At 44.2% G+C, this 25,573-nt stretch overlaps 1 protein-coding gene across 6 annotated transcripts in view; it reads left to right on the top strand.

Annotated features, from left to right (window-relative positions):
- sano (serrano) overlaps positions 1-25,573 on the top strand; it is a 109,400-nt gene that overhangs the window by 50,919 nt on the left and 32,908 nt on the right. For 5 of the 6 annotated variants that reach the window (XM_069136962.1, XM_046615600.2, XM_046615588.2 and 2 more), the window contains 2 exons: positions 3,639-3,729; positions 18,225-18,251. The gene's annotated coding sequence lies outside the window, so the exon portion shown is untranslated. The remainder of the gene's footprint in view (positions 1-3,638; positions 3,730-18,224; positions 18,252-25,573) is intronic. The other variant, XM_046615626.2, reaches the window with a different exon arrangement.

Raw genomic sequence — 25,573 nt, 5'->3', positions numbered from 1 at the left:
TCTTTCATACCCGCGGATGCAACGCGGTTTAATTACACTCGTGCGTCGAACACGTAGATTATACGTGTGTAAAATGCTACGTGACATATTTACGCGGGGGTTTCAATAGGAGGCAAAAAATTGGCACGCACATACGTGCCTCTACAAATCAAGATGGTGGCCTCGGCAGGCCCTTGCAATTCCGAGCATTCCTTAGACCAAAAACTCAACCTCGATGGCACGCATACCTCGAGGCTCGGTGGAGGGAACCTTTGTGTTTGGTGCGTCACTGGGTCACTGTTCCGAGGGCTGAGACATTCCGATTGTGCTCGGGGCCCTTTTTCAACGCACTTCGAAAGGACCGCTCGGTTAATCGTAAGACCCTCTTTACACACGGCGGTTATTTCAGGAACCCCAGATGTCCGAATATCGCCTGCAGTTGCCACCTTGTTACCGGACGACAGACCCCCGGATAATTAGATTTGCGAGATTTGCGCGAGCGAAGGCCGACGTCCCAACGGCGGAATCGTTGACCTTGGATGATATTTTTTTATTTGAAAATTTTTTTTTTCTTTGCCCATTTCGTCGGTCGGACTAACTACAGAGCCATGCCAGCCAACGAGAACTTCTTCTTCGCGGCTTCTCCGTTGCTGCATGCGGTTTCGGCCCTATGGGCGGTGCTGGCTGGGTCCCAGACAACCCAGCGGCGCATGTTCGTCTGCTTTTTCCGTGCCTCAAAGTTAATTTTGTTTATTAGGGTGGCAATTTCAGACCAGGATCACAGCCCTCGAATTCTATTACCTCGCGCCGTGTTTCTTCTCCCTCGTTTCGAACAAGTTTTATTTTGGGCGGATCCTGACTGCAAATCGTTACCGAGAAACAGAGGTGCAGGATCCCCGATTCACTCCACCGCCTGCCTATAGAGATCTCGGACCACGAATCTTCGGTCTGCGCTTCGAAGCTGCACGAGAATTCTTTAAATTGCTGATCAGAAAATAACAATTCTTGCTCGCTTTTTATCTCTTTTCTTTCCGGCCGATTTCTTTTACTCTTTTTCAAACACGCCATTGATTCAAGGTCGATACTTTCACGGGATTCTTTTTCTCCTCACGGTTATTTCACTTTACTTTTCGGCGATGGAAACGCGCGCAAGTATGTCATAATATCGGTGGGGATGTATTGTAACGACGATAGCATCAGAAACGGCCGACGATCGCTAAGTTTGTACTCCTCTAGTCACGTAATTAGCCTTTCTGGCACTTGGACGTTTCAGTATCCATTCGACGAACAAAGTAGAATCTACGACCTGAGACACACGTGTCCCATAAAAAAAAAGGTTCAATTTAGTCCCGCGGTGTGTTGATCAAGATGGATCCATAGCCATTTGGGGCGTGTAGACTGAAGGGTCGAATGTCGATCTTCGTTATCAACGCTTCGCCGCGGCTTAGGAAATGGAGTAGATATATATGTATATATATATATATATATATCTCTGTGGAGGTCAGGTTTCATTACTACTCTTACGACTGTCCTCGAAACGTCGTATAATCCCTGGATTGAGCAATCCGATTCAAGGTTCACGTTTCGAAGAAGATGAGTCTCTTAATCTACGCATTGCTCCAGCGTTTGTTCGCCTGGTCTGCAGGATATTGACGGGATTCCAAATAGTTGAAAAGATGTCGAGGAGTATACTTGGACAGGAGGCTCGACGGATGACCGGTCGTTCGTACTTTATACTTCCGGCTCAAGCGATGCTTTTCTCAAAGAAAACTATCGACGAGCCATGTCATTCGCCTATCAGCGTTATGCCGTACCGTCGAACCCGAACAAATCGAACGGCTGTTGCCTGTCGGAGTTTATTTTTGCCGAAGGATTAGAGAAGAAAAGAAGAAGCACGAACGAAATAAGAAGTTGATAAAATGTGTAGTAATCGATCACCGGCGGTCTTTGATCCGTGTACGTCAGACGTTCGCGCAGTCTCTAGGTAATAACGAACATAGAGTTGGGATTGGATATAGATTATGTGGTATTCCGTCCGCGTGTTATCGGACGCTGTGGTGGCCTGTCTGAAATTATCGCAATGAGTTGGCAAACACATGCGATCGACTTGACAGCATTATTGTTGCCCGTTGGCAAGGCGGCAGACAATTACTAGAACCAGGCAGGCTGCGGAGGGGAGACCGTTGTCAGACAGTCCGCTACCGTTTGAGAGTGCCTGCCATGGTCTTGGCTGCCCATGCCGCCGCACCAGGAGGCTGTAGTTGCCTGGCAGAAGGGCGTGCCGCCTAGCTTTCTCTTCAACTATTACAGACGGAAGGTAGCGCGTGTTTGATAGTTATTGGCCGAGCAAGCACACGAGTCGAGAGATGTCCAAGATCAGATTTACCGATCGCGATTTTAAACCTGCTCAAAGATCAACGACTGCTTCACCGCTTCATCTTATTCCCACGATTCAAACGATACTCGCCGCATTCATACCGCTTTCCAAGATTACGTACAACTAACGCAACGCCGTCCGACTAACTTTCGGAATCATCCCCGACAATCCGCGATCAATGCTCCTCGGTGACTGAAAGATCGACATGGAAACCCCTTTATCCAGCAGACGCGTATCGATCACGTATAACGCCAGTAACTAGGTTACGCTCTGAATCTGGACCATGCTTTTCCTTCTTACGTGGCTGGGTACGGTCCCTCGCTCTTATAACTTCTGAATCTACGCCAGTTTCCATTGCACGTGTGCGTAACGAGGGTACAATATAATATATTCCGTATGCGCGTGCTTGTAAGTGTGTATGGGTGGTACATTTATTCAACTTTGCAACTTTGATACGAGCGCACTGCCCGCGTATAATGCAGAGATAGCGTGAGTGTACCACGGGTTACATCATAATATCGCCGAGGTTCTATTACCTATCTGTGCACCTATACGTCTATCACCGTAACTACGCTCCGGCAAACTCGATTTATTTTCATTAAAAAGTTTCTTGCGATGATAATCGATCGATTCACCTTGTAACAACGCGCGTCGTAAACTAAGTGCTACTGTAACTGTTTCGAAATCACTTACAATTAGATATACGTGCACGTACAACTCCGCGTAGCATAACCAACTGACAAGACGAGGCAAGGGCTATTTGTTTCTTTTTGCTTTTTCTTAGCCCTCAATTTGTTCATTCAAGAGAGAAAGAGAGCTGTGATTATTACATTATCGTTTATGCACGGTAGGCAGACTAGTATGTAATTCAATTGTTTTTCACTCGTTATTTCGGTATTTTTTGTACCGTTTCTCATAGTCTGATTTATGAATTGGGCATGCCCCCAGACTGACCGACCAATTGCTTTTATAGGAGAAAGAAACCGGTTTGATTTACCTTCTTCTTTTTTTTTTTTTTATCCATCTCTTTCCTTTCTTTTTTCTGATAAATAATGAAAGCTTTGGAGAGGAGTTGTACGAAATTTTGAACAAATATTCAGGATCATCTCCTCTATACCTCCATATTTTTGGTTTAAAGAAAGGAAAAAACACGGAATCAAGCTGAAAACCCGTCTCTTCTCTCACCTGAGGAACAATTTTTTCGACCCTATATTTCACTCGGTCATATCGCGATTCAAAGTGATCATCATCGTAATTTTATTAATACTTATTTATTTCGCAGATTGGCCGAGACACGTGTACCTCATACATCCGAACGGCGCAGCTTAATTACAGCAAAGAAAATAATCGAGAAGGAAGCGAACGAATTATCGGTGAGTTGGAACAAAAAAAGAAAAAACTAGAATAAATATTAATAATAATAATTTTTTTTTTTAAATAAATAAAAAATAAAATTAAAAGAACAAAACAATGTTACGTAACAGGGATCCCCTTTGTGTTTTCTTTGTTTATAATCAAGACAAGCTGTTTCGAATATGACGCGAGTCATCGGTCACCAATTAACATTTTTTAGTCATACGGGCCGATGTTAAGTGGCTATTCAACTCCGGCCACATTATACATACGCACACATACGCGTATGTGATTTACATCAACGTCCGGCGATCTTGTATCATATATTTACATATGTGTTCGTGCGCCTGTGGTCAAAGTACGCGTATATGTATACATGTTTGCATAAGTAGGTACATTACAGGTGTAATGCTTGCAGTTGGCCGGGACGTACGGGGGATGGTCGGCGGGCGGCGGTGAGATAGAATCCCGTTGTAGATATCTTCTCGAATATATTTTGAGAAGCGGCAAGCCGATCCGAAGCGTGGGATTTCCAACCTGTTTTCAAAGGTCTCGGTAAACCTGCCGCCTTAGAAAGTGAATAATCGAAGCCTGCCGACTTCCATTCGATCACGTGACAACCAGCGTGCGATACATATACACATGTATATTTACGCATACATGTATACACGTATATATATATATGTATATGTATACTACACCTAACCGGGATGAATTTGTCGGGGGGCGGTCGACGCGTCACAAATCATTCTGTCCTGCGGCTGAAGAAGGGGTCACTTCCTTCCAGCCACCTTCGACACGACGAGTCGTCCATCCGTCCGCGTAATGTATGCCAACACCTTTGTCAGTTGACCTCCTCGACGTATATAAGTAGAAACGGCTTATACGTGCGGCCAGGCGGGCGAACGCGCTTCGTGCCTTATACTATTAACTATACGATAACGGGAACGACGACGGCGTTGTGTATCTCCTCAAAGGGGACAAATAACGTATGGATGGGAATTATACGTTTTGTGTCATTGTTGTACAGTATAAAGTCGAGGAAAAACCGATCCGCTTTATGCAAGAGTTACGGTATTCCTTTGTTCACCCTGCGACGTGACGCAACGCTCGATCGTTTGATTCGTTTCGATTTCAGAAAGACTTTTTCAACTCTCGCGTCGCGTTGAGTCGATTGATGTTTTTAAAAAATCTACGTTTCGTGACGAGTTCGCGGGTATATCTTCGACCATCGACTAATCTATGACAGAGACAATACGAGGGATTTTATACGGGGTTCCCGACGTCTCTGATGGTAAAAAAGTTCGACGACCGGATCCTCCGGCTTTTTTCTAACTCGGATCGCGGGTCGTCGTTACCTTGTTTGAAAAATTGTTTCAAAAGTTTGCCACGGCAAGAGGTGTTGGAAATTTACTTACGGTCAAGGTCGGTGGAGGTGGTTAAGAATTTTTGTCTTCGGGATATCACCAAAATCAGATTGCAGGCATTTTTGGACTAAATGAAAGAAAAAAAAAATTCAAACACAACAAGAAAACACAAATATTGCGAGCTTGTCTCCAGGGAATTTTTTCGGTACTGCTGTAATTGTGTAATCAGAGTATAAGAGATCTCGTTAAAAAAATGTCGACCGTCTAAATTGCGACTATTTGAAGTGTTCTTTGATACCACGTCCGCATATCACAATCGCAATTGATATTCTGCGGGGAAATTTTGCCACGTTAAACGCTGGAAACCTGTGATCGCACAGATATTTTTGTGTGATCAACGAAACTCTTCACCCATTCACGGTTCGTTGTTTTACCTTTCCTGTCCGGGTATTTGCACATTGCTGCTGATTATCCTGACATGCATGTGTAATTGTGCTTGCTCAGGATACATTACGAACTTACTGCGCAGTTGACGGATAAATGCAGAAGCGAGGCTTGCAGGGAGTCGCAGAATTTTCAAGAATGTTTATTGGAGGAAGGCCAGGCTTAATCTTGACGAAGTATACCAGCATTTTGTCCACTGCAGAATACCAGGACTCAGGTTTAAAACCATACTCACAGTTGGCGATCGCTTGAAATACCTCCGGTTTTTCTTCAATCAACTTCCAGAGGTCGCGATTACCTTGAGGAATAATCGGATAATTATTTACGAAAGCTTGATCGCATCAAGAACGCTGCTCTTCAATCGTTGCACCGACACCTTCTCACACACTCGCGATGATTTTTCAGTGGTCCGTGAACTTGCCCTGCGAGCCTCCATTCCCTTTCCTTCTCTTTTCTTCTTTGCTCTTCTCTCCTCTTTCCTTTCCTCGCCTTTCCCTTCCTTGTCAACCCAATCCTCCTTCGGTCGCAGAACCTTGCTATCCGGGGTCAACCACGGGAGGTCACCACGCTCGCATGGCATCGTGTTGTTTTGTTTGTGTTTTTTTTTTTTTTTAAACTTATTTTCATCACCACGTCTTGTTAAAATAGTATTACGCTGGTGGGCGTCATTCGGTTCGACATCAATTATTCATCGGCCTGTTACTGCTTCAGAGATCCGTTTCTGTTTCGGTATGCGCCGATAATACCGTTCTCGAAATTGCAATTGGATACGTGCAATGTGCACGCGTTATGGTAAAGCCTGTAAATATGGAAACGGTGAGCTTACGTATCGCCTTCTGTACTGCGCGGAAGCTCGGGTAAAGTAGCTGCACTTGAAGAGCAAGTAGCTTCTTAGCCTCCCATCTCCTTGCTCTACCCAACCGCAATTGGTCTTAATACCCTTTACCGCGTATCCTAACTTTTATTCCTTCGCTCTGGAAGTCTTGTTACTTCGCTCGCGCGCCGTCTTTTTAGGTGTCAATGGAAATACGGTGACTAACGAAAGCGGTGTTCGAAGAACTGCAGACGCACGACTCGCGGTCGCAGTTAAGAATGACTCGACTCGAGTGGGCCGCTTCCGTTACACCTCGGTTGCAAAGTTGTACGAAGTGTGAAATATTTGCAAGCTGCGTGGATTCAGTTCATGAAAGTGTGAATAAACCGGAAAGGCAAACATCGCGCGTCAAGATCGTAACATCAATTTCTCGCCGTTCAGTCGTCGACGTGTGTTCGGTATCCGTCAGCTTGAATGACTCTTGTAATGAGTCTCGGAGCGTAAGGTCGATTTCGTTATTTTTCGGTAGAAAATCAAAAAGGGAATTATAAAATTGGAAAAAATGTCAGCTATGAGTAAAAAGTTAAATCTCTTAATGGATTTCATTAACGAGACGTTGAATTTATCACGGTTCATCTTGCAGTCCTGGATAAATAGAATATCGCTCAAATTTCGACCGTGTTATAGGTATAGTAAATTTGTTACGCGAAAGTTGGGATTCTGCGGCGTTGGATCTAAGAAGATCAGAATCTCTCGTTATAAACCGAATTGTCGGTATACGTATAGTATAATACGTACCTAGAGATTGAAAGGGGTATATCCGATGAAACGTAACGTATAGAAAGTAGAACGCGGAACGAACGAATAGCTCTGTTTGTAGCTCGCTATTCGTGGCAAATTGCCTGCATCGCTATCTAGATTATTTCAATTTGTAAGAGTATTTTTTTTCTTCCTCTTTTCCTGTTTTTTTTCTTTTTTTTTTTTTACTGGTAAGCTAAGATCCTTTTGACGCGACGAACGAGGTCGTGACGAGAATTCAACGTCAGCAATGCGTACGTGCAACATCGAGTAGCATCGTCCGAACAAATTTACGATGAACTTTTTGATGCCTGAATTACCTGCAAGACCAATTGAAATTATTTATCGCGGCGGCAAGTAACCGTAGGAATTAGCGTTATACGTGTATTACGATTGTTTGTTGAAATTTTACGCTTTCTAAATGTAGGTATTTATATAGGTACGTCACGCCATGGGTATACCTATAATAAGAGAAAGATCAACGACGTCTGCGGTAAACGTTTTTAGGTCTGCCCAGTTGGCTATGACGCTGACTCGCGATTCTACAGAGACTGGCAAAATGAATTCCTTTTTTTTCATACCGAGATCGTCCTTTGCGATCTTTTGCTTTTCTTCTTTTTTCTTTTTCATCCTTTCTTACCGAGACATCGCAAATCCGTAATCGCGTTTCGCCGCGAACGTGAGCATCCTTTAATCCGTTCGTACTTAAATTCTGGTCGTACGATCGTTGTGACTACGTTACGTTTCATCATACGAGACACGTGTAGGTATCAGGTATGCCACCTAACGGACGTTTTGGCCTCGGGCCTTCGATTGCGACCGATTTCATCTCCTGCCTGGTAGCAACTCACGCGTTTCACGTATCGCATACAGACTGTATCTACTTGGAGCACATTCACGGTTTGGAGGTATATCTCGCTTGATTGACGCGCCCAGCTTCCCGTCCGTGAAACCCAGATTTTTTTCTTCCTCCTCGAATTATCCACCTGTGGATTTTGAAATCTTGACAAGTTGTCAACGATATTTTTTACCCTCGGGGTTCCCCGAGTGTTTACCGTTGCGGAACCGGGTCTGCACGCGGTTTCTTTCGAAAGTGACCATTTCGTGCCCCGACAGAGACACAGACTCGAATCTCGTTCGGACCCTTTACAGTGGGCGTTATTTTACGACAAACCTTTGGTCGTAACCGATGAGCTGTTGAGTCGATTTATTAGCTTCGTCTTATCGAGAACGATCGGTGTCAAAGCGGGTACCTGTAATCCACTCCGCCGTTGGATGTGCGTATAACTTGTTTGAATAAATACGCGATGGGTTTGAGACGTCGAGGCGATCCCAAGTTCAGGTTGCGTTAGGTCAAGCGGCGGGCCGGATACCAAGGAGGGATTATACTTTTCCCTTTTGCTCTTCATGCAGCCATCTACCTACCTAACCCGGCTCCAACTTTATCACGAAGGTACAATTAAGCCTGTATCGTATAACCGTAATGGTAATGATAATGATAAGGGTTATAATAACAACGCGATCAACGTCTCGTCCAATACATTTGTAAAGACGTAGAGACAGGTACGTAGTATACATTGTATACGCATGGCAAGCCACGAGCGACCAGACGTCCACTTAAATACACGTACACGTCATACGTAGGTATCCTTGTACCGCCGACTAGCATTTTATCGATTTAAATTTTTCGAAAAACTTGACTGCCTCTAGAGTTCACTTCGTTTGCTTCGTTTCATTTCAATCTTCTGTCCTCTGAGATTATATCTTGCAAGCGGATGATAAAGAAAGACTAGCGCTCGAGGGAGGCAAAAGTGGTGCTCGAGAAAAGAAGCAACCTCGGAATTATAATCGGCATTGAAATCGGTAAGAACAGCGGCGCAGCAACGGCAACGACCGTATATGTAAATTATGTCGAACGCGATTTCCTAAGCACGTCGTGATCCGGTCGTTTCGAAAGAGATCGTTGCACACGTTGTGGCGATGGTTGACAGTGTCTGCCCGGATACGGAATAAAATTCTTTGTCATTTCTTGTTTCGATCGGAACTTTTTCACTCGTCACCGTTAATAGAGTTACTGCTTGTTTTATGGCTCGCGTAGCTGTAGCTACAATCGTGCGACCGCCGACCGCTGGTTTTCAAATTTCGTAATCCGATCGGATCGATTATACATAAGGAAGATACCTTTTGTAACGGGTGGCAAGAGACGCAGCTCTTCGATTCTATTGTACGCCGCAGATTACACAGAATCTATTGCGTATTATAGTCCATGTATACGTATACCTATATTATTATATGTATATAACTCGCGACTGAATAGTCGAATAAACGAGTACCGTACGGGAATAGAATTGCGAAGAGACGGCAAAGAAGAATAAGAAGAGGACTGGCAAAATAAAGACTAAAGACTACACTTATGCACGGGAGAACAATGGGTCCGGCTATAATCGGAAGTAAGCCTTGTTAAGGTAATTCGTAACTGTATACAGACCGACCGACTAATTCTACATTTATACAACCGTCGACTCTCTTTTCAATGTGTCGATTATAACTGCTGCACGCTTGTCGCTGTGCCTTATACGTATTCATCAATTTTCCCATTATCATCATTGTTCTTGATGGATTGTTGAGAAGTCTTCTGTATTACACTATACTACTTGAAATTCACACCAAATCGTTTAGTCGTTTCTCTGGAATTTCCGTACCATTGCCATACGTCAAGAATGAAGCTAGCTTCTCGTCTCCATCCTACTCTGTGCATTTGTTGCTTGTTAAGATTTAAGTCAGGTAAGGATCAGAGTTTCTCGCCGAGAACCTGATTTGACCCCGAGGTCGTCTTCTCCCTGCACGGCTTTCCGCGTTATAGGCGACACAAATAGTTACGGGGAGTCGCTAAACCTGTCGAAGAACAGACAGAGTTGTTTTTCATTGGCGCTCCGTACGTCCTATAAGTTTCATGGCACAGAGGGCAGGATTGGCATTTAAATGTTAGCGCTATCTGCCTGGTGGTATTTGCCAGGCAGTCGCTAGAAGTTGCCGACACTCATCGGCTCTCCGACTCAACCCCCTTCCATCATCGATCATCTCACTCTATTCTCCTTTCTCTCTTTCACTCAACTCTTCCCTGACGATCGTCATGCGGCGAGTTTAATTTCGAAAGCTAAATGTCAATCCGATGCAAGCCTTGCTTTGCAGTACGGCCAGTCGTAAACCAGAGGCACGTTACGTTATCATCAGTTCGATTACAATACAATAGTCAATGTATATGCACGTAGTTTATAGGTATATACGTAACATGTATCCTTATATCATACCAAGTGCAGTTGTAACACCCTATGCGTACGACGTACCGAGATGTGTTTCTTTTAACCTGTGCTAAAACGTCGAATTTATAGTAGTTATGCTGTGGATTGGGCATCTGAAAATATCCTCCCAAGACAAAAACGATGAACGACGTTAGTTTGCCGAGCATCCTAATTTAGGTTAACTTTAAATTTTCGGCTGACAAGCTGTTAATGAGAAAACAAGGTGTAAAGTTCTAAGCGAGCAATTAGGACAGACCGCTGACGAAGTGTCGAGAGGCTTCGTTCTCGTTCGTTCAAGTTTCCCGCATCAAACTTTTCCGTCTTCTTTATGATCGTAGTTCGTTACAATCATTTACAGTCTTAACTCTGGCGTAACACGGGGTAACGTGCGTTGAATATATGGAGGTAATTTCATTACCGGTGGGTCTCATTTTTTATTTTACATACAATCCTACACGGCGACGTGTTTATACCCCGAGAATATGCGTATATATGTAACAGCATTACCAAGGGGAGGCGAAGTAATTAGCGTATTTTTAAGCGGAACTTGAAGAGCCTACGGGCGTGAAGATCGGACGATAGCTGGACGAACAGGAGCGTCCAAGGTGAAGAACCACCGAGTCTCATCTATCGTCCTGCCAAATCTAACGGTCAAGCTCGTGGCCTTTCGAAGCTGGGCGACGAGAAATGTATTTTTCCAAATCGACTAAGACCCGTCGCACTAGCTTCCTGTTACGCGATCGAAGTAAAACCAAGTTTCTACAGAAATCTTCTATGGTGCATCAAAAGCTGCAAATGACTCGAGCAAGATAGCATGTTCCATGACAATTTGCTGCACACAAGCTGCCTTGAGTTATACTGACAGTGATGAACGGATATGTAGCTTCTGTCTCGATTACCTCTTGATAAACTGTTAATAGTCACTTCTGTAGCGCCACATCAAGGTATATTAATCCTAGCAATAATGACGAGGATAATTATCTGGATTGCGTGTCACTGTATGCTGATTTTTTTCCTTTTCTTTTTCAAATACCACGCTCGACGAACGGTTCAAACTGAGCATATCGTTATTGGTGCAATTGGCCTCAGTGAAAAAAAGAAACGTACTGTTCCACTGATCCAGTGTGGTATTAGTATTCAAGTGAAGAATGCGCGGCACGCAATGATCTCCACCGATTACACCGGCAAGGAAGGTGTTACGGAAGTTTAATGGACTTGAAAAGCAGACCGGGACGTTTTTTTCCAATCCAGCTCGTTGCATGGGACAATAACAGTATGTAACCCGCATGAAAAAAGGTCGATGCACGATCGATGAATATTAATCGAACCCGGTAGGTATTAACGACTCCTTTACCAGTCTCTACATGCTTGGCATTTGGCGTCTCTGCAGTCTTCGGCTATCATTTTGCCTAATGGAATAGTGGAATTACACGTGGAAGACCGATACGTGCGGGTACGTGGAACGTTTCCAGAAATCTTGATGACAGATTACATATAAATCCACGTTTATACGTATATGCAAAGGTGAACATGTATCCGCCGAACATCGCTGAGGCGAAAGATTCCCTGACAAGTATCCCGCACATATGTATAAAGTATAAACCCAGCCGAGGCAGGGGCAGACTGTTGGGCTATACCTTGTACCCTGTACCTTGTACTCTGTACTCTGTAGTCTTCCCTGGTTCAATGGAGGAGACTCGGCTTCCTGTCAAGGGAACAGATCGTGCATACTAACTTAGGAGCTACCGTTAGCCTGGGCACAGCATAGTTAAGTGCATTTCCTTTCGTTTCTCCCACATCGCACCATCTACGGCATTCGGCTTCGACAAGGAGCCGAGTTGCTCCCTCCGCGCCAATTTCAACTTTGCTTCCAGAGTTTATTGTCTATAATCATCTAATTGCTTGATTGTCCTTATAGGTTCGCTTTGATGCGGCTGCTGCCGTAGTAAGTTCAGTGTCGTGTTTCCAGCCCATAAGCTGGCCTGTTCTCATCGAAAATGAGGCTGAAATTTCAGTCGGTCGATTGTTGTTCGCGACAAAACACGTATAATACAGTGTTATTGGCAATATTGATATCAGTGCATTATGGGAATGGTGAAACATTCGCGGAATGACTAAAATTTTTCAGACATATACACGTATCTTCATGTTTAACGTTTTCACATCAGAAAGATCCATATTATACACTATAGAGTATAGAGTTTTATGGCGTTGCTGTGGGTTACGAGATTGCATTCGCGTGACAGTATGCGATTTATACGAGGTCGCGTTAAGATGGTCTATTACTTGATAATGATAGTAGCTTAGCTCGCAACGACTAATTAGTCGAACTTTTCTTTCAGAAATTCAGCCTGTAAAGTTTTGTTTAGTTTATACGGGAGCTGGAAAAATTCGTAGAATTCCATCCATTATCCGATCGATGATCATCTTCAGACTCCGATTCCTTTGTGACTACAAAAAATGGATTGGCATTTTGCAACCCCTTCGGTTGTGCTACCAGTTTTCGAATTATCCCGGAGCATTTCGGGCGCTGGTCTTGTAGTTCTCAAACGGCAGATTAGACCCTATGGTATGATACGTTCTGACGAAGCGTTCACGAGAACGTGCCTGACGTCTATCGTCTGATATGACAGATCTAGTAACATTATTTACACGTAACATAATACCGCTCGTAACTTTGTAACTCGCCCGCGCTTTAGATAAAATCTCATACAAAACGAACGATGTCACGTCAAAGCGCGGTGAATGTCTGGCGCAAGGTATCACGTGATTCTGACATTTGCTGGTTTCACTAATTCTTATTCCAGTTGCCGATGCCCTCCGACCTAAGGAATTAGCCATTCTTCGTGTCAGGTCTTTATCTATCCGAGAACACTTTTCAACCCACGTCATCCCCTGCGTGATGAATTGGCGTGAGATTGCAAAATTGTCAGCCACACTGAACCCAAGACATAAATTTCCAGGTTTATGCTATTTCTCTGCTGAGTGACCACGTGTAGTATTTTTTGAGTCAGTAGACGAAAGTAGATTTCGCTATTTTTCATTTACAATCCTCTTATCGCACAGGCAACGAAGCAGTTTTGAACCCGAATGAACTTGAAATAGATTTTACGCGGTGTGGAATATATAGTTAGGCACGGGTTTAATATAATTTATACAGACTTGTCTGGGGCTTTTGTTGGCGGATGACGAAAAGTCCTCGGATTTATAGCAAGTCCTGTTCTTTGATCGTTACACGCGACAACTTGAAAGTCATAAGCCGGGATGTGCACCGTGGATCCATTCAGTCATTACATCATGTATCACTGTTATGTGGTTCAGTAGGTAATCGGACTCTTCCGAACTAACGGTTGGTCGAAGCTTTGATGAAAATTCATTCGATTCAGACGATTTCAAATTCAACCAGCTACATATGAGGCTGCCGTTTGGAAATTAAAAATGGATACGTTCTGTTCGTCGTCTGATGTTTTTTTTTTTTCTGTTTTCGAGTTAAATCTCCGCATATCGCACGTAAAATACGTTTGAATAAATGCAAATGTGCTTTATTGCTCCGGCATCTTTACGGAATGATACTCGTCGGTGAACGCCGTTATGGCATATAGTTGAGCGGATCGGTCTCCTGCATGCGCTTGACGTTGTGTAAGCGAATCGCGATCCGAGATCTGGTCTGATTGCTGTTTACGACTATCATTTCCCTTACAGGGGATCTGTCCGTATCTCGTGAGTGATGTTCTCGACGAGGAAGCCAATTTGAAAAATGAGAAGATTATCGAGGCACGGGAAGTACAATGCTGGCTCATTTGGTATATACTGCACTTTGTTTATTGGGCGATGATACTGGGTGTATCAGTTGTATCTCCCGAGGAGATTATCTTCTCGAAACAAATTCACTTTCCGCGATGAATTTTCTGCCAACAATTTTCTCGGTCATTGATATAACAAAATATCGGTTCTCAAATTGAGTAATTCGTCGTGTTTATGATCTGACCGCATTCGATCTGAATAATTTGTTTTGTGAATAACAGCTTGGTGACGTTGATGAAGGAACACCGTGTATACAGATATCTGGCTAAACTTACGGGATATCATGCGAAAGGTACTTACCTGCATCTTGTGAATCACCGTCGTTAAGTTGATCACTTATATACTGTGGAAATGCTTTTATATACCGAAGAGAATAAATTGAGAAATTTACGAAAGTGATAAATCAGGTAAAAGCTAACCGCGATCAATTTGACCACTAAACACGTACACTGCAAGTTCGTCCGAATAAACGGCTAATGAAACTTGTCGGCAATTTTATAATCACCTCGTCGACAAACAGTCGAGACGACCAAAAATGCCTAACAGAGCTACATCTGAGAAGTACCTATCCACTTGTCAAGGTGTGAAAGGATGTTTGAGATTAGAATCACTGCTTATTGTTAGATAAGCCAGGGAATAATGTTATGCCATTATCCCAGCCCAGAACGAAACTAAACTAAGCCAACAATTCAAGGAGAGAATGTGGTCGGTGTGTGTGTATATGCTCGACAAAAGTGGCGGTACTTTACAAATGATTACCTAGTACAGCGTTTGAATTGTCTTGCGAGATGATTTTCAGTTTGCCGCGCGTTGAAATGTCGCAATACAGCAATTTCCATAAATAATGGTCCTACGGTAATGATTCTATGGCATGGGGACTGCAGTGCAGTAGGGGGAAGGCTGCCGCTGTTGCTACTGCTACTGCTGAAGAGGAAGAAGCAGAAGAAGGAGGAGAAGAAGACAAAGAAAAAAGAAGTAGAAGAAGACGAAGAAGAAGAAAACGGAGAAGAATAAGGCAGAAAAGAAACTTTCAGTACCAGACGACAACGACAAGGCCTCGGCGTAGCCTATCCCGTGGTAGCAAATCTAACGACCAAATCTCTTCTGTGTTAAATGCAAAATAGGTTCTCCGAAGAAGGCCGCCATGCGTGGCTGGTAACCAAGGTGGAGGTCGGATGCCGCCTCAGCTCCGACTCCCCCAAGTCCTTAGACGAGGTTACGTGCGAGTGAACGCCGCTGAACTCACCACAATACAAGCCGAACCCCACCTACGAGGAGGGCGAGCGCTATCTTCTTGAAATATACCCACTCTACCGTACGAAGCTACACAAATCATGCGAGGTTTGAAAATACCCCGCCGTACACGTGTACGTCCGCCATGCGAACACAGGTAAACGTTGCTGCACGCGGTTATTACACATGAGAAAAAATATCCCATTCGGCGGTGAATTCTTTGTTTTCCAAAATTGATGTCCTCACGGATCGGACAATGGTTTGGCGGTATTTATAGTAGCAGACGTTTCGATCTTAAATGTTTATTTTTTCCTTTCTCACGAATCGCTAACGCTGTCTTACAGTTAGGTTGTAGATGCGAGACGGCCAGAAACGCGTTACAGCGTCTTAGAGCGAAGTTGGCCAATCAAGTGTCTGGCACGATTCTGGAAGCCCCTTTCGTACAGGATTCGTCAGAAATGGCAAAAAGCCTTGTTGCGTAAAAAGTTATTAATGCTCGACTCGCGCCAGCTCGTGCAGAACTAAAAGGTGGCTCACTCACCTGAAGCTCTTGGCACGAGACGATAAATCAAAATGATGTATCAAAATACAGAAGACCCGAAAATCGGTTCGCCTAAACCGACCATGAAGCCTGCTCGTTCGACCCAAGCTTACGGACATCGGAAGAAACCTTCACTGTCCGGTGATTCGGATGCGGGAAACGTAGGTTAAACCAGGCATATCTACGTCGCGGTCGCTGATGTGAAGGGTCTTCCTTTTTTTCTCCGCGTTGCGTAGAGCGTTGGTAGTGGATCCGCACGCACTTTAGTAGGTAGAGGCAGGCCCCTTCGGCATGTGTACATATCTCTCTACGCGTGTACGAACGCAGCCCGTGGTTCAGCTGGCATAAAAGAGAGGCTTGAAGTAAAACCGGCGCCGCGGTTGGTAAGCTACGACAAAGGTTAGCTTATCTCTCGCTGCACATCTCAACCTCTTACGTGACTCGCTTCAAAGTACATTGTCACTTTATGGCTCAACGAGATATAATTTATGCTTCTTATTACTATCTCGTTTCGTTTTATTTCATTTATCTTTTTGTTTTTCTTCTTTGTCTTGTTACGTTTTCTCGGCTCGGTTTTGTTCTTCTCACACTTCCTCTCCTCATCTTTCAGGCTCGGTATAAACCAAGTTTGTAGTTAATAGCTCTATTTAGCCACGGTCTTGTATAGTCTAATTGAGTACCGAGCACACTTTGGAAGGTTCCCGCGTTACGTGATCACCTCTGCAATCACGAGGAATCCTGTTACCGGACTTCCACTAACAAGGCTCACGAGCTGCAAGTAATCAAATAATCCAATAAAAAGGATAAGTATACGATCGTACCTGCACCTTTTCGTACCGAACCTTTCACCAACGAACCAACGACTACAGATCAAAATCAATAGCAGGAATCGGTATACGCCGTATTTGCATTCGGTGATAAAAATTCAGCTGCGGTGTTTGAAACGTTTGTTCGCCGAGGAAATGACTCGCGCGTACGATAATATCATTTCTTGGAAAGAGTGGAGATGTTCCGCTATCTTCTTTCCTCTTCTCTCAGCCGGTAATTCTTGTCGGGTGCATAAAAGTTTTCTTCAAATTTGTATGCAACGTAGATACGAGGCGTTGTCGCGCCACGAGTGAATGCTGCAAAAGAGGAATTGTGTATTGAGAGATGTGACGCTACGCCGACGAGGGTTAAGGTTGGCTTTACTTCCAAGACTCGAGGTGTCGCAGACCTTCGAGAAGATTGTCTTTTGACGGAAGAATTGTCCGTCGTAAGGGTGGAGGAGGATGACGGAAGAATGCATCCTTTGGCTGGCTGTCGAGTAGCTCGCACCATTCGTCCAAGTCCTTCCTCACAAGTAATTTGAATAATTTCCCAGTTTGTAAGGAACCGGCTGCTGCAGTCCTTCTCGTTCTTCTATCCGGAACTCACAACGTTCTGACACTTCCAGAGTTGAAGGGTCGACGTTCCTCGACACGACGATGAGCGCTCGAGTTTTGTTGTCCCAGTTGCTTCGGGTTCACATCACACTTTTAACAACACACGTCCTCAGTTTCTTTCCCACAACTGTCGAGGTACGGGTCACCAACACTTTTGGTAAAGATATCTCGACACGTCGTTGAAAAAAATTTCCTTTCATCTTTCTCCCTCTTTCTCCGCCTCGATTGCCAAAATCTTGACCATATCAGACTTTTATTGCTTCGCTTCTGACCCCCACGGTACTGTATAAATTCACCACCTGACAAAAAATAGGTGTAAAAGAAAATCCAGTATCTTGTCTCGTCTCCTCTTATGGCCTTTACGAGTTCATTTTTAAAGGATTTGGATTGGTACGGCGTTGATGCATAAACTCCTGTCACTTCGTATATAGGAATAATTTCGAGATCCATGAACTGAGAACATATGCAAATTTAATGTCGTACAGTTAGGCGGAAAGTTTTTCGTCGCGAATAAGAATGCGGAGACGCGTTATACGTCGGTAATAAAACAGTAAAATACTTATTCGTCATAATTGCCCGGTTTGTTTAATTCGATTGAAAGTTTTAGCTCATTATGTCGAGGCAGCCGCTTTACAGTACTGTAAATGATCGTGAGTGGCAATATCGCGCCATGCTGAATAAGAGACCGCTTTTTTTGTCTTCCCAATAACGAACTTCATTCAACTCGACTCAAGAGCGAGGTGTTAACTATGCTTTAATAATTTTCCTTACTTTTATTTTTGTTACAGAGTCGGGGCCTCGCCTACTGTCAACAAGTGAGTAGTAAATCCATTTCAGCCGTGCGAGGGCCATTTTTGTTAATTAACGGAGCTCCGTTGGGGGTTAATAAATTATTACTGTGACTGATATGGATCCGCACGACGGGTTCATTAAACAACCCGTAATACCGCTTTTGAATTACCAGCTGCGACTTTCGAATTAACACTGGGAAAGGAGGCGAGATGGAAAAAAGAACACCTTTGCATTATATTATTGAGTTATTAGTTTCTTACCCAACTTGTAATGCGCAAATGATATACGTATAAGCAGTTGGTTTTGTGCTTTGACAAGTTTCCACGTACACGGTGACCGGAAAGTTTTCATTTCGGCTGGAACCTTGGTACCTACCTTTTATTCCGACGGTACTTTTATCCACTTTGAACCGACGTTCCTGCCAATTAGAAATTTGTCTAACACGGTCGGGGGTGACGCGGTTTTTCATTGTGGGTTCTTGTTAGTCTGTAATAAAGTCTTATTCCCCCGTAGGAGTTATTATCGACGAGGGCGAATGGTAGCTCCAGTAACAGGGTGATTAATGTACGGTAGGTAAATACTGCGCCGTTAACAAGCTAATATACTATTTTATTCTATGCAATCGATATACACGCCCTTCGATTTCACGAGCCATTCAACGGTCCCTCTTTCGTCCACGTATTTGATCCTCTATATCGATTACGCGTAGGAATTAACTACGCAAACTATTCGTATACGTATGTAACGTACGAATACTTGCGTACGCATATAACACAAGTGAGCGAGGGTTGGTGGAACGGAATTGCGCTCATATCGATGAAAGGCTAATACTCGCGAGGCGATACTTTGGGGTTAATTGGTACACGGTATATACGAATGCGGATCACGATAATAATCATAACAGATCGGCTCCTTCTGCTCGTTGTCACGCAAACCCTGAGACGAACACGCCACTTCGCCAACCACCAGCACCTTCCTTGCCGGGGTAAAAAAGAACCCGCTAGTATATATATCAGAGCGTGGAGCTCTTCTCGGTTCGTTGGGGGAATATGCGTGTGCCTGTGTCTGTGTGTCGTACAACGTGCGATTCTCATTTCTTCTTCTCCGTGTTCTTCTTCTTCTTCTCTTTCTTCTTCATCATCTTCTTCTTCGCCTTATTCTTTTCCATTTCCTTCTCTCTTCTTCTCCTTCTTCTTAAGCTGCAAGATTTCAAAGCATTTCGCTAACGCATCCTCTTTGATCTTCGGCTCTAGCGATTACGTTCGGTTAATTGAGAAATAATACTAATTACTAGATATTTTCTTTTTCATCGACTAATCGACCGTCGCTTCCTCAACGAACAATTTATCGCTGTTTTACCATGCGAATTGAGCCATTACTGTAGCTACCAAGTTTCCTCTTCATACATGCCTACACCGCCGTACAAAGATCATCGATGTATTATACAATTGTTTCGTCCTGTATGAATATATTTCTAAGCTCTATTCAGTGCGCTCGGCTTTACCGCCTCGATCGAGCCTCGACTACAGGCACATGCACACACACACGATTCTATATATGAATGTATATGTACGCTCTTGAAAGGCGTACCTGAAAATTGTCTGCGAGAAAATTATGCACGCCAATAAATTGTTTATTATACGAGAAGATACCATAAAATTGCTACACGGTACGTGGACTTTGCTGCACGATTTCGCACACCTTCGCGCGTCCCTCCCGCACGTACGTGCACGTATATACACGTATATCTAGGTATGTGTTTGCTCCATCGTCGAGACGCGTCTCCAAAAGTACGTTGATCCTGGCTGCTGCAGGTCTGCTGCAGGTCTACAACCACACGCGCCTCTCTTTCGTAGGGTATAGGGCCGGTCCAGGAGATGCACCGTATCTCACGTACACTGGGCCCCGACCAACTCTGCACGCTCACACCGCAGAACTCTCTCTTTCTCTCTTTTTCTCCCTCTCTCTCTCTCTATCTCTCTGCTAACAGACGCGAGAGAGTTTCGACCTGCGATGGCGGGCCACGGTTTCGGGGTCCGGGTTAAAATCAGGGGGATTTTTCGACCGCGCGCCTCTTACGTACCATTGCTGCATTGGCGTAATCCAACACCGCGGTGAGAGGGAATTTTTCGCCGGATTATACGGACGAACAGGGCCTCCTTTTCGTGGTCGTTGCTCGACCATCTGCACGCGACACTCGTGGTTTGATTTTAAGTGCCTTCGGTACAGGTGAAAGTCGGCTGGGTGTTGATGGACTTGAGACTGGACAAGCGGTTAGAATAATAACAAGGAATTCTGTTTTGGCGAGGGTTAAAGAAAAAGAAAAAAAAAAGCAAGGTCATCCTGTAGGTTTGGGAATTTCGAGGATACTCCGAAGGAGGATGAAAAACTTTCCTTCGGTACGTCTGGCTCTTCTTCATCTTCCTATTCTTCTTATTTTCTTCTTCTCACGATCAGACGAAGTTGAAAATTCTTCGTCATCGGTAAACACTCGATTGTTTGCCGGTGTCGTTTGGGACTGTAGTGTACTTATCGTATCGGATGTTCGAAACATATTCGCCGTCAGCCGAGACTTTCGAACGAAGTTCCTCGACCGCTTTTCGGGACAACAGCACAACAGCACAGCGTTACCGCGTGGTAGCGTCCTTGGGCCGTGTCAGTGGCATAGACCATACAGGGCCCGTTCAAGGTCGAGTCAAGTGTTGCCGAGTGTTACCGAGAATTGTCGAGTCTTGCCGAGCCTAGACCCCATAACCAGCTTCGGACCCTCTCTGCTGTCCACACCACGATGTCATCCAATACCCGTGGGCCAGGGGACTCTACAACGCTATTTGGTACCTCTTCGTCCTTTTATTTTCGAAATTTTCAACACCTTCGTAAGTAGCCATACTGTTTACTCGCTGAGTAATCGGCTCTATTTCTGCATGCAGATGTCGAAGATAATGATCACGGTCACGCCTCTCCGAAAGTAATTGGTGATATTCAGAAGACTGAAAAGCTCTGGATCTTTTGACATGAAATTTGTTTAGCAATTTGGCGCAGTTTGCAATTATTTGTCAGAGTCGAACATTAACTTGAAGTACACCATAGTCCATAAAGTACTGACTGTCTTTTGTTATAAATTTCATAATGTTTGAGGTTACATGGTCAAATTCAACTGCAAGGTTCGAGAGTGATTGAAGGTAGCTAGCCTAAACAATTCGCAATTCTTCTTTTCAGCTGAAACGAGCCTGCGAGTAATATGCTCTCATCGTTCCTAGCATCGATATTGCACTTTGCGGTGCTGCAGTTTCGATTTCTGTTCGAGCTGGGCGGTTCCTTATGGTCGGATCGTCGGATCGAATGATCGCTGGCCTCGATGCCCCTCGATTCCAGCAGGTATCAGGTTCATTTTTTTTTTTTTTTTTTTAAATGTATATTTTTTTTTCGTTCACCAAGGCGGGTCAGCCTGCAGTCTGGTCTCTTCGGACTTCGATCGCTGGTGGGCTACACCACGATCAACCGCGACATAGGTGGGCCAAATTTTACCTTTACGAATACGAGACTCCTTACAACGTTCAATTTTCGAATTTCTGTGTTTAGAGCATTTAAATCTGTTCCATACCTATTTCATTGAAAAAATTGCAAAAGTATGAGGTAAACTTGAGGGTGACTGTGTAAGTTTTTGAACAACTCTGTGTGCAAATTATTGACGTGAAAACAAATTCATTCACCAGTATTCGAGCTTATTATTTACCACGCATTGTATGTATGTACGTGTGTATAAAAGTATCTAATCGAATAAGGCTGTACCCATTATTTATACAGACATAACGTGGATAGACAAGAAACGGCGGAGTGGCATGAAACTCGAGCGAACATCGGAAACGTTAGATTACAAACCATTAAGCCGACAAAAAATTAAACGCTACTTCAAAGCAGTCAACATTTTTTATTCAACCATCTGAATTTAAGTGATTAAGTTTTTTCCCCCATTGTATATATATACACACACACACGCGCGCACACATATAAATATACACTATATATGTATGTGTACTACCACCGCCTCGGACGTAACTTTACTGTAATTGGTTTAAGGGTATGTACCCAGTTTACGTGAATAAATTTTGCAAGAATCAAAGAGTGCCGCGCATGTTTCTTGAGCTTTGACCTGAAAGTTGATGTGAACAAAAAGCTTAAGATAAAGAAGAGCCTGTCATTTTCACAAGGTTACATTTATCGCCATTACACTTCGCTTCGCTAAATTTTATCTTCAGATAATATGTTATGCCCACGTTGCCTGCGCACATCCTCTCAATCGCTTCTGTCGCTATCTGCAATTATTTCTTTAGATTGAGCGATTAAAGTCTCGGAAAACGTTACACCGACACCTCGACATTGAAGTTTTCAGCCGTGTTAACCATAAAATCGTGCCGGATAATTAAAATCCTCGATTATATCTAGCTCGTTAAGATTGAATTAATTAGCTTCGCTGTAACACGCGTTAGATTCTAGAAATGACCTACACGCATCAGATGATGCTGACGAGGAGTCGATGAAATGCGGTCGAAACTTTTAATATCCTTGACGGTAGAAATGGTTGAACAAATTTTCATCCCATCTTTAAGCTTCCTGCATCCGGTTGATATACGTATACAACTGGGGAACAAAAACAACACGATGCAAAACTATAAGCTTAGACATTGAATAATCCGACCAGACTTGCTCTTAACTAGAAACAAGGAAGAATCAATGGACGCGAATTCATTTTCTCCGGACATTGTAACTAGCCTTTTGTGTGTGTGCGCGTAGATTATGTAAAGGAAGCGAGGCTTGTATTGTCTGTCTCGACGACGGCGAACCCACCTTCGTGAGCATCGGAGATCGACATCTCCTCCGTGACGGAGACTAGGCCGCGGGTGTGCCACGCCGCGTTTTGCTCTGCCATGGCGCAAGCTCCCGCGAACGATCGAACCAAAGAACGAAACCAGTTTCTACATGCATCCGCAGCTATGGGTCTGGGCATTACGTCGATGTGGTCGAGGGCTGTTCGATTATTTCTGAAGACGCTCTGCAAAACTGCCCCTGCCTTCTTATTTTCTTTATGCACTTACTTCCTTGGGCCGCAGAGCGCTGGCCACAGGGCCAGAGCCCTCAAGGATGCGGATCCGAATTTCAAATGGTTCCAATTGGCAACGGATAATTTTCGCGAGATAACGTGACAAGGCACTCCAGAAACTTGCGAAAGATCAAAATTGTGCTCAGAGGTTTCACCTTTCGGCTTGATGAGATTTGACGTACTTGTTGATTTGTATTTTATTCGTGAGAAATTTTATTCCCTCTCGACCACTCGAACTGTCCAACGATGAATTCGTAATTTTATCACATTTTGGAACTCATGTTGCTGAAAAAATTCTCTACTGGTTATGTTTATATAATTACAATGATCATGCACTTGCCGATGATCTGCGGATGACTGAAACGAGTTTTAGTAAGCCTGATAGGTATGCGCACGTTCGTTCGTAACACTGATTGCTTTCGTCCTTGTCGAAAGAAAAAACAGTATTTTTCTCTTGAGAATAATGTCAAAGTTCACGCTGTAGCATGTCGATTGAAAAACGCCCCGCCAGTCCTGTTCTGAGCTATCGGGTCAGCCAACTTCACACGGCTTTGATTCGCAAACGACAAATTTGCAATTAGAAATGAAAAAACTTTTCGTTCGCTGATTTTCAGGCGGAATACATTGGTAGCGTATGAGGCGATAGTCCTGGGTCACCCTGTATATAATGGTTCTCGGGCGAAACGCGGAGGAGAACGCGGAACAAAGAAAACAATCGAATCGTTATACTGCCCAAGTATATCGATCCAGTTATACAGTTATTCCAAGGCGAACTACCGTCGTCGATCACATGTCATGCCTCGCCAACGCCTAAAACCCCGGAGCTCCTCCGCACGTTGGTGGTTCGCTTCGGCTAATGCCCCGGGCAGACACAGTTCCCCGGTTATTCGGTCGATCACCATACGGATTGCTTAATTAAAACGATACGGGCTCTTTCTGTGTCAACTGAACTGCCTTTTCTATCGAGATACCGTCCGTCTACTTGATGTCGAATTTTATAACGGTCTTAAATTTCCTCGTGGTTTTGGAAGGGTATCATTTTCACCTTTAGATTGCCGGGATTTTGAGAGCTTTATTTCCCTCAGAAAGTCTGAAAACGTTTTGCCTGTATCTTAAATATAACATGTGTGAAGTTCCGACAACGGGCAGAGACTATACTCACAGACTTTCCGGCGGTCTGGCGGTTGACGGTAACTTTTCGAAGGCTGAGAGGATAGGGGAGGAAATTGGTGGAATTTATGAGGATGGAAGGAGAGTTGTCTGCAGTTTCGTTGTCGAAAGTCGGGGCGGAATGTGCGATGAGCGACGCGACAGTGACGAGGCAATACGACGATGAAGACGAAACTGATATTGGCAATACGGATGTAGGAGGAGGATAATGTGACTGCCTACCGGCTAACGGACTACCGTCCAAACATGAACACACCCGTAGCTGTAAATATAATCGGCAACGTCCGCCCGCCGTGCCTCCTGTTCAACGAACTAATATTTGATTCCAATCACCTCTCGGAGAAAACGTGTTTGCCCGTTGCCGTGCGTCGTCAGGGCATTTGGCTCGTGGTAGAACAGAGAAGGAGAGCGAGAGAGAGAGAGAGAGAGGGTATCGGGTTGACTATGATGCGCTGCGGCAGAGTTGGCGTACAATCTGCCCCTGTGTTATCTGTTTCCATTGTCGATTTGGCTTACAGACGTGGATCCAGCCACGTCTACTCGGCGAGGAAGCGGAGGGTACGAGGCATAACCCGACGCAAGGCCGATCGCCGACTCTGTAACAGTTTTCCTTTACCCATTTCACCTTTTTCCTTTTCCCTTCATAATCATACAATTATACGTATGTTCAGGATGCCCCGTTCGCAGCTTCTATACATGGCTGCATGCATTTGTCGTTCCATACATTACACGCAGGTATACGTACATCTCCACCGACGGAGGTTTACGCATTGTACTCAAACACGTGTCGATTGTGCTGCGTACACGCGTGTACACGAATCCCATATTCTACATTGAAATAGGTATATAGTTATAACATGGCAACGGTCACGGGGCGAACACAGACGAGCCGTGTATGGCGGACAAGGGATGGGTATGGGTGCTGGTGTAGGACTGGCAATGAATAAAGAAGAAGTTTAAAAGTTTCCTTCTTCGCTGACCGCGAGGACTCGGGAGTAGACTGCCAGTGTGTACGACGTATACTGACAACTGTGGAATTAATAGATTCTCGTTGCGGCGTATAGAGCCTCTTGC

This window comes from Neodiprion pinetum, chromosome 1 (assembly GCF_021155775.2).
Source record: "Neodiprion pinetum isolate iyNeoPine1 chromosome 1, iyNeoPine1.2, whole genome shotgun sequence".
Taxonomy (NCBI): Eukaryota; Metazoa; Arthropoda; class Insecta; order Hymenoptera; family Diprionidae; genus Neodiprion; species Neodiprion pinetum.
This window is presented reverse-complemented; position numbering and strand designations above follow the sequence as displayed.